Below are 8,462 nucleotides of genomic sequence, written 5' to 3'. Positions count from 1 at the left end.
GCTGTCCTTGAGCTCATGAAGATCCTCCCACCTCAGCCTCCTGCCTGCTGAGATTACAAGCATACCCCACCACACCCACTGCTGAGTTGTCTTTTAAATGAAGTTAGCAAATAATCATTCTTGCTCAAAATGGCTCATGGATCCCCATCTCACACAGAATAAGCCCTCTCTATTATGTGCAAAGCTCCCGTCCTCTGCACCCCTCTCTCCAACCCAGCCCTTTCACCTTGGGCATTCAGCTCCCACTCTCCCTAAGGGCTTTGCTTCCTAGCTGTACCTACCCGGAATATTCTAGAAACATTTCTACCTTGGGGCCTTTGCCTTGCTGTTTCCTCTGTGGTGTCCTCACTAATCACTCTTGTAAGTCCTACAAGACTTAACTGAAATGTCCCCCTCTTGTGGAGGCCCTTCTGGGACCCCCTTTGGAGCTACTAACCTCTACCCCTCAGGACTCCCTTTCCTGTTTTGCTTTATTTTTCCTCTGGCATTTTTCATCATCCAACACACTGTGTATTTCACATATTCTCTTCATTGTGTGCCTCTTCATTAAAACATAAGCTCTAGGGCCCAAGAGATGGCCCAGTAGAATCTTATTCTTGCCTGGCAAGCACAAGGGCCTGAGTTCAATCCCTGGTTCTGAGAAAAACAAAACAAAACCCAAAAAAACCCATAAGCTCTAGGAGGCCAGGAATTTTTATTTTGGGGATTCCAGGTAGTCCAGAGCTGGCACAATAGTTGCTCAGTATTTATCCATTAAATGAATGAATAGGGGAGGGCTAAATAATTCAGCTGATTAAAGCACTTGCAAGCAGGCATAGGGGCTGGGGGTTTGGGGGTTCAATCCCCTGGTCTGCGAGTTTGATCACCTGGCCTGCCCTGCCAGCCCCACCCCCAGACAGCAGTTGAGACTGGACGTGGTGGCACGTGCCTGTAATCCCAGCTCTTGGGAGGCTGTAAATAGGTGGATCACTACAAGGCCGATCTAGTAGTGAGACCCTGAATACCCTATGAACCCTTCCCTAAAATACATAAACAAAAATGAATGAATAAATGAGAAGTTCAGAATGTCACCCACCAGTCCAGTACCCTAGCACTGAGCTAAATCCCCAGCCTTCTTTTGCCCATGGGATATTTCACGATGGGAATTTTATTTCTTAAGGAAAATATGAACTTTCCCCTTGAGCTGGAGATGTTCTCAGGCTGGGCTTCTGCTGTGTGCTCCCCAGTCCCTCGGAGCCCTACACACCCCTGGTGTAACCTTACCTAATTGTCTTGTCACAAAACAGCTTGCTGTGCAGTCTAAGGTCAGCCGAGCCATTTCGGCCCTGCTCTTCTGGGTGTAAGGAAGCACCAGATCAAAATCTCAACAGACACCTGAGCCCAGCACCTGTTTGCTTTCCTGTTGTTCGCGTAATAGAGTAACACCTTCCTTGAGTGCTCCCTGTGCACCCAGCACCTCCCACCTGCTGCCTTCCCATCCTGCAGCCCATTAATTGTTCAAGACCCAGCGCGGTGTCTTTCCAGCTTTGGGCATTACAGACACGCTGGGAAGGGTCTTAGCAATGCAAAAAAGCTGAAACTAAACAAGGCTAACTCAATCAGATCCTGCTGGAGATAAAAATCTCACGGCTCTGATCGGTAAATATGCATTGAAAGCTGGACATGGTGGTGCACACCTGCAATTGTGGAGGCTGAGGCAGGAGAAGCGCAGTGAGTTCAAGGTCAGCCTTGCTCATAGCAAGACCTTGTCTCAAAAACTATCAATGGAGAGAGGATCATAGTGCAGATGGTATCTTCTAAAGTCATAAGACACATCACCCTGCTTTTAGGAAAATAGCTGCGTGACTGGCAGTGTTTTGAGATTTACCAAGATGCCTAGTTACTTTGTTTTTTTTTTTTAATTTTATTTATTTATTTATTTATTAGAGAGAGAGAGAGAGAGAGAGAGAGACCGACCGACCGACCGACCAGCTCAGCCCACCAGGGGGCGGGCTGGCTGGCATGTGGTGCTGGGGGATTGAACCGCGGTCCCTGATGCTTTTGCTAAGCTTGTTCTAAGTAGGTGCTTTAGACCACTGAGCCATCTCTCCAGCCCCTCCCCTAGTTACTTTGGATTTGAAATCAACAGTGACTAATTTGTTAATATAAATCTATTCCATGCAATATTGGGGATGTACTAAAAGAAATTTGTCCTGGAGCTTTTGGAGTGTAGCTCAGTGGTAGATCATCCTAGATTCTATTACCACCATCTCAAAAATAAATAAAAGTCTTAGCCTGCGCTGATCATGAAAAAGGAAGAGGTGCCTGGCACTTGGTACTTGTAGTATTCTACCCACGCAGTGTCCTTAAACCTCAGACCTAGGAAAAGCTGTGCGCCACCTAGGTCCTGCAGACAGCTAACTAGTGAGGTGTGGTCGTCAGGGGAAGGGAAAGGGTGGTGTCTGCTCTGAGGGAGAAGTCCTCCAGAGAGGACAGAGCCATTTACTTTCCCCTCATTGAACAAATCTATGTTGACCACCTGCAAATACTGCACAAGGTGCTGGGGAGGAAGTAGGGCCCGCACCGGAGAAAAATCCCTTGTGGAACCTCCTTTCTAACTGGAGAAGACATAATGATCCATACAAAGAGAAAAAATAAGGCTGAAGCAGGAGGACTGAGACCAACCTGGGCTACAAAGTGAGCTCAAAACCAAGCAGAGAAGGTGATAAAAGCTATGTGAATTGCGGGGTGGGGGTGGGGGAATTTGAAGAAGTCCTTACTAACAAGAGTGACATTTGTGTAAAGGCCTGAAGAAGTGAGATGCTCAAAGAATGTTGGAATTAGAACAGCTCTTGTGTAGAATTGCGCTGGGCCTTGGGACTGGACCTCCACAGCTTTCAGGTCCCTATTTGCAGGAGACTAATCCCTGAGGGCTCACCACCACCACTTCTTCTTTGAAAGGTATCAGATTCAAACCCGGATCTGTTGCTGTTTTCCTGCCACCCCGCCCCAAGGCTTGTGGCCCAGCCCACGGTGAATAGTGTTCTGGTGCTCAGCATGTTACATTTTCCCAAGCTTCTTAGGGAGAGGGATGCAGTTGTCAGTCTATTGTGACCTCAGGCAATTTTTTTTTTCCTCCTGGTGTCCCAGGACCTGCTACTTAGTAGGAATCCATTATGCACATTTCAGGCTTTGGACTTCCTCCTCCACACATTCCACGGCACTGTGGTGTGGGAGCGCCCACGAGGGAACAGATGACCAAGTTGTTTGTGGGAGAAGTTGTGGCTTTTCTATCAGAAAACGTCACCCTTGAGTCAGCTGTGGGACAAATACCTGAGTAGTTGTTGACAGGTGGGGCAGGGCCTTGAGTCATGAATGGAGAGGCCCCTGGTGGGAAGGTCTTTCAGTCTCAGGGTTCAAGGATGGTGACATCACCCTTCAGAAGCAGGTACTTCCGATGCCAGCCCTTATTCAGAAGTCCCTGGAGATACTGGAACTAGGCGCCTCCCTCCCAGTTGTGAAGGGGTTTTAGAGAAAACACCTGAGGTTGGCAGCCAGTTGATGATCACATGGTCGGTTTCATTACCTCCCCAACTCCCAGGCTTGCAGTGATGACTAAATTTTATGAAGAGAATGATTCGTGGGTATGCTTCCTGTATCTTGTGCTGTCTCATTTTAAATTTGCATTTAAAAAGGTCCCAGTGTGGCTTGCTGAGATCCCAGGCACGTGGAGGCTGAGGTGGAGGCTGAGCCCGATAGAAATCCTCTCCTTCACCTTGCAGATGGGTCTTTCAGGGCTGGTCATTGTAGCCTTTGATTCTGAAACTTCCATGTTGTGCTGATTTTTCTTTGGACTTTGGAATTCAGTCTTGATTGCTCTTTTTCCTTTTCTTTCTGCAAACCCTTTCACCTGAACCATTGAAGACTTTGGGAACAAAATACTTGGCAGGCTGTTCACCCTACAAATCGCTGTCACTTACCAGGTGTGAGATTTTATTTCTGGTTTCAAAGGAGATTTGATGTCAAGGTGGTGACTTTTCAGTATTTGTTTTCTTTCAGCCTCTTACCAGATGAAAGAATGAGTCTCTGAGCCTTCTAGAGCAAAGCTGAACTAGAGAGGGTGGCTAAAGCTCTAGATTGTTTGGATTCCAATCTCTACAGGGACCCCTCCTTGCCATTTGACCTTAGGCAAGTTACTTAACCCTTCCGTGCCCCTACCCATCACCTGTAAAAGTTCTTACCTCAGAGCAGGAGATAGCTCAGTGGCTTAAGCACCTGCCTGGCAAGTGCAAGGTCCCAAGTTCTTACCTCATAGGGTTGCAATGAGCTATTAAGTTAGCACTTGCACCGGGCATGGTGGCGCTTGCCTATTGTCCTAGTATTTGGGAGGCTAAGGCAGGAGGATCACAGTGAGTTTGAGGCCAGCCTGGATTACATAATGAGACTGTCTTAAAAATTTATAGCTTGCTTTCAGTGCTGGCACATAGCAAACGCTCTTAAGGAATTTTCTTTCCTTTTTCTCTTGGGGCTGGAAATCAAGCCCATTGTGAACTAGTAGCAATATCCCATCTGAAAAACAAAAAGATGATGAAGTATATTTCTTTGTTCCTTGACCTCTCAAAATTTCGGACTGGGGATGTAGCTCAGTGGTAGAGTGCTCACCTAGCACTTACAGGCCCTGGGATCTACTCGTAACACCAGAGGGCAAAAAAATTAATGAACGATACTCCTTTTAACCCAGCGCTCATTCCAGCTGTGTGTGTGTATCTCTAGGGCTGCCGGCTGCGCTGCCTCTCTCTAGCTAACCTGCGTGGATTGATAGTCTGTACCCACGTGGTTTCACCATCCTATGAACTTGATTCTAGGATTGTGTTCATTTTACAGAAGGAGTGTTGATCTTCTGAGAGAATAATAATGACTTGCCCAAGGCCACAAAGCAATGGAATAGGAAGAGATTTAAACCCAGGTCTACTGACCTCAAAGTTTTTCTACCTCCTGTGTACCTATACCTAATGATGCTTTTCCTGGTGAATTCTAGTTGCCCAAGTCTCTTTATAACCATTGCTTTTAATTTTTCCTTTTTTTTTTTTTTTTGGTGGAGCCGGGGATTGAACTCAGACTCTTGCGCTTGCCAGGGAAGCGCTTATTCCACTGAGCCATCTTCCCAGCCCCAATTTTTTCTTTTTTCTTTGATATAGGGTCTCACTTTGTAGTTAGGCTGGTCCTAGCCCCAAACTCACTATGCAGCTTAGGCTGGACTCAGACTTGAAGCAATCTTCCTGTCTCAGGTCCCAAGTGGTAGGATTACAGATCATGTCACCATGCCTGGCATCATCGCTAATTTTTTATATATTTTTTTCCAGTGTTTCTTTTTTTTTTAAATTTGTTTATTTATTTGTGTGTGTGTGTGTGTGTGTGTGTGTGTGGCCAGCTCAGCCCACCAGGGAGCGGGGCTGGCTGGCATGTGGTGCTGGGGGAGTGAACCGCGGTCCCTGTGCTTTGCTAAGCTTGTTCTAAGTAGATGCTTTAGACCACTGAGCCATCTCACCAGCCCCTTTCCAGTGTTTCTTAAATTAGAAATGATGACTTTTATCCACAGACATACCTTGTAACACCAAAGGAAGCTTTTTTGGTCTGGTTATTTGGGATTCTCTTGTTTCATTTTGTTTGGACACATGATCCAGGCCAGCCCTGAGCTCCCAACCTTCTTCCCTCACTGCCACAGGATTGGGATCACAGGTGTGCACCAGGGTGCTTACCTAAAAGGTAGCCTGTTCCACACACAATGGTGCACTTCACTCTTTTCACTCAGTATATCTTTTTTTTTTTTTTTTTTTTTTGAACTGGGGTTTGAACTCAGGCCCCTGAGCCTGCCAGGGAAGCACTTATTCCACTGAGCCATCTCCCCGGCCCCATTTTTAATCATTGTTTTGTTTTGTTTTTGCAGTACTGGGGATTGAACTCAGGACCCTGCACTTGCCAGGCAAGCACTTATTCTACTCAGCTATCTCCCCGGTTGCTCTTCACTCAATATATCTTGGACAGTGTCTGCACTAATTTATTTATTTGATTTCTTTTTATTTAAGCAGAGCTGGGGATCAAACTCGGGGCATTCCACCACTGAGCTATACATCTCCAGCCCTTTTTATTTATTTATTTATTTATTTATTTTTTGCAGAACTGGGGATTGAACTCAGACCCTTGCACTTACTAGGGAAGTGCTTATTCCACTAAGCCATTTCTCCGGCCTCCAGCCCTTTTTATGTTTTCATTTTTTAAAGACATTGTCTGGCTAAGTTGCCCAGATGAATTCAGCCCAAACTTGCGATCCTGCTGCCTAGTCCTAAGTACTAGGATCTCTGCTTGCTCTCCCTCCTTCCTCTCTGCTGGGCATTGGACCCAGGGCTCATGCATGTGGGCAAGTGCTGTACCACTCAGCAGCAGCCCCAGCAGTCAAGCAATTTAGATGCTGAGAGCTGGAGGCTCTGTCAGCTGAGGGTCTCTCTTAAGCCTCTGGGATAGTTTCTGATGGCAAGAGATAAATTTCTTCCACAGTCCTGGGCACTGAGAGAGGTGTTAGGTCTTCAGGTTCCCTGATGGTGTGTGAAATAGGGTCAGGATTACTATCAGTCCCACAGGCAGCTTTTGTCACCAGATTTGGTGGCCTTATTCTTCTTGGAGTTCCTGCCTAGTTTCTTACTGTGCCTGTCAATGGTTCTGTAGGGTTCTTTCCCCACCTGCAAGGACTGAGAAGGCTGAAGCCTTCTTCCCCCAGCCACCTTTGCTGCCGGCCTTTTGAGAAAGCTGAGAGTCAATTAACCTCCTGTTAAATACCTGTAAAAGGCATGGCTTTCTCCTGAGGAGAATGAATTAGAGGCTGTGGGGCAGAACTTGCAGTAGAGAGGATCAGGGTAAGACTCCTGGGCAGGGGTTGAGGCACTGGGGGGGGGGGCATTTTCTGAATATTGACAGCTCTTTTTGTGGGGGGGGTCCAGGGATCAAATTCAGGACCTTGTGCTTGCCAGACAGGTGCTTATGCCACTGAGCTATCTCCCTAGCCCTCTGATAGCCCATTTCTGACACTGTGGTCATACCTGGGTCATCTTGCCCCACCCACCTCAGTCCTTTGATAAGGCAGCCCAAATCCCTGAGTGAATTCTGCAACCTCAGAGAACCTCCTTATGCTAAAGTCTAGGCAAAGACCTTAAAAATTGTCTAGTTTCTTGGTGTGTACATGAATCAGTAGCTTCAGTGAGGGCAGGGCCTGGGACAGAGTCAGAGTTGGTAGAGGTCAAAAGAATCTTTTTTTTTTTTTTTTTTTTGCGGGACTGGGGATTGAACTCAGGACCCTGAGCTTGCCAGGCAAGCACTTATTCTACTGAGCTATCTCCAGCCCCTTAATAACCTTAAAGTCTGTTGCATCTCTGTATTAAATGAGAATTCACCTGTTCACCTGTGATGTCTTCATCTTTGAACCAGTTTGTAAAGAGGTATTACACGGACGAACGCTCTCATTTACAGTTAGTAAACAGAAGCCAGCTCCTCTACCTGGGAAGGGGAAGGGGTGTCTCCTGCTACGCCACCCTCCACCCCCTCTGTGCTCTGCAGGGCCTTTCTGGGAATACCCGTATCCCAGGTCTTCTGCTGCTGTGGCCCAGGGAGAACCCAAAGACCACCTGCCGAACCCCAAAGCCCTTTCTTAGGTTCTTGCCCTTTGCATAAATGGAGCTGGAAGCCAGAATAAAAGTGTGTTACTGGCTCCTTGGACGCCATTTGAAATCTGAAAGACTGATTAGGAACTGAAGTTTTGTAAACAGCTATTTTGGAGCTTCATTGGCTCCCTTTAATTACTTTTTTTTCTTTTCCAAACTACTACCTAAGGGTTTTGCATACTTACTTCCCCTGGGTGTGGGGAGGTAGGATGAAGGATAAAATAGTTAACTCTATAAATGCTACAGACAGGATTTGAGGAAAGATTTAAAAAAACCCCAAACTCATAACAAGAGTAATGGAATGGGAGGCCGGGGAGATGGCTCAGTAGAATAAGTGCTTGTCTGGCAAGTACAAGGGCCTGAGTTCAATCCCCGGTTCCACCAAAAAGAAAAAAAAAAAGTAGTGGAGTTGCATATAACGGAGCTTAATGGCAATTTTGTCATAAAGGCACATTGTGGGTGTAGAACACATTTATTTTATTTTTTTAAAGACTTTTCCACCTCCCAGGTATTTATTTATTTATTTATTTTTTATTGGAGGTACGGGGTATTGAACTCAGGACCCTGCACTTGCCAGGCAAGCGCTTATTCTACTAAGCTATCTCCCCAGCCACATTTATTCTTTAGGATGTTTCTATAGATGAATTATCAATTTTAATTTTTTTTAAAAATTTTAGTTATTTTTTCTGGTAGCAGGGACAAAACTTGGGACCTTGTGCTTGCTAGGCAGGCACTTATGCCACTGAGCCATCTCCCCGGCCCTCAATTTAA

The 8,462-nt window shown here is 46.2% G+C and overlaps 1 protein-coding gene across 1 annotated transcript in view; it reads left to right on the top strand.

Moving 5' to 3' along the window:
* The window catches only part of Cdh1 (cadherin 1), an 82,384-nt gene that overhangs the window by 8,589 nt on the left and 65,333 nt on the right, over nt 1–8,462 (top strand). The window lies entirely within an intron of this gene.

The sequence above is a fragment of the Octodon degus genome, unplaced genomic scaffold (assembly GCF_000260255.1).
Source record: "Octodon degus isolate 3935 unplaced genomic scaffold, OctDeg1.0 scaffold00011, whole genome shotgun sequence".
In the NCBI taxonomy this organism is placed as follows: domain Eukaryota; kingdom Metazoa; phylum Chordata; class Mammalia; order Rodentia; family Octodontidae; genus Octodon; species Octodon degus.
The sequence above is the reverse complement of the archived record's forward strand: the minus strand, read 5'-3'. Positions and strand labels throughout refer to the sequence as shown.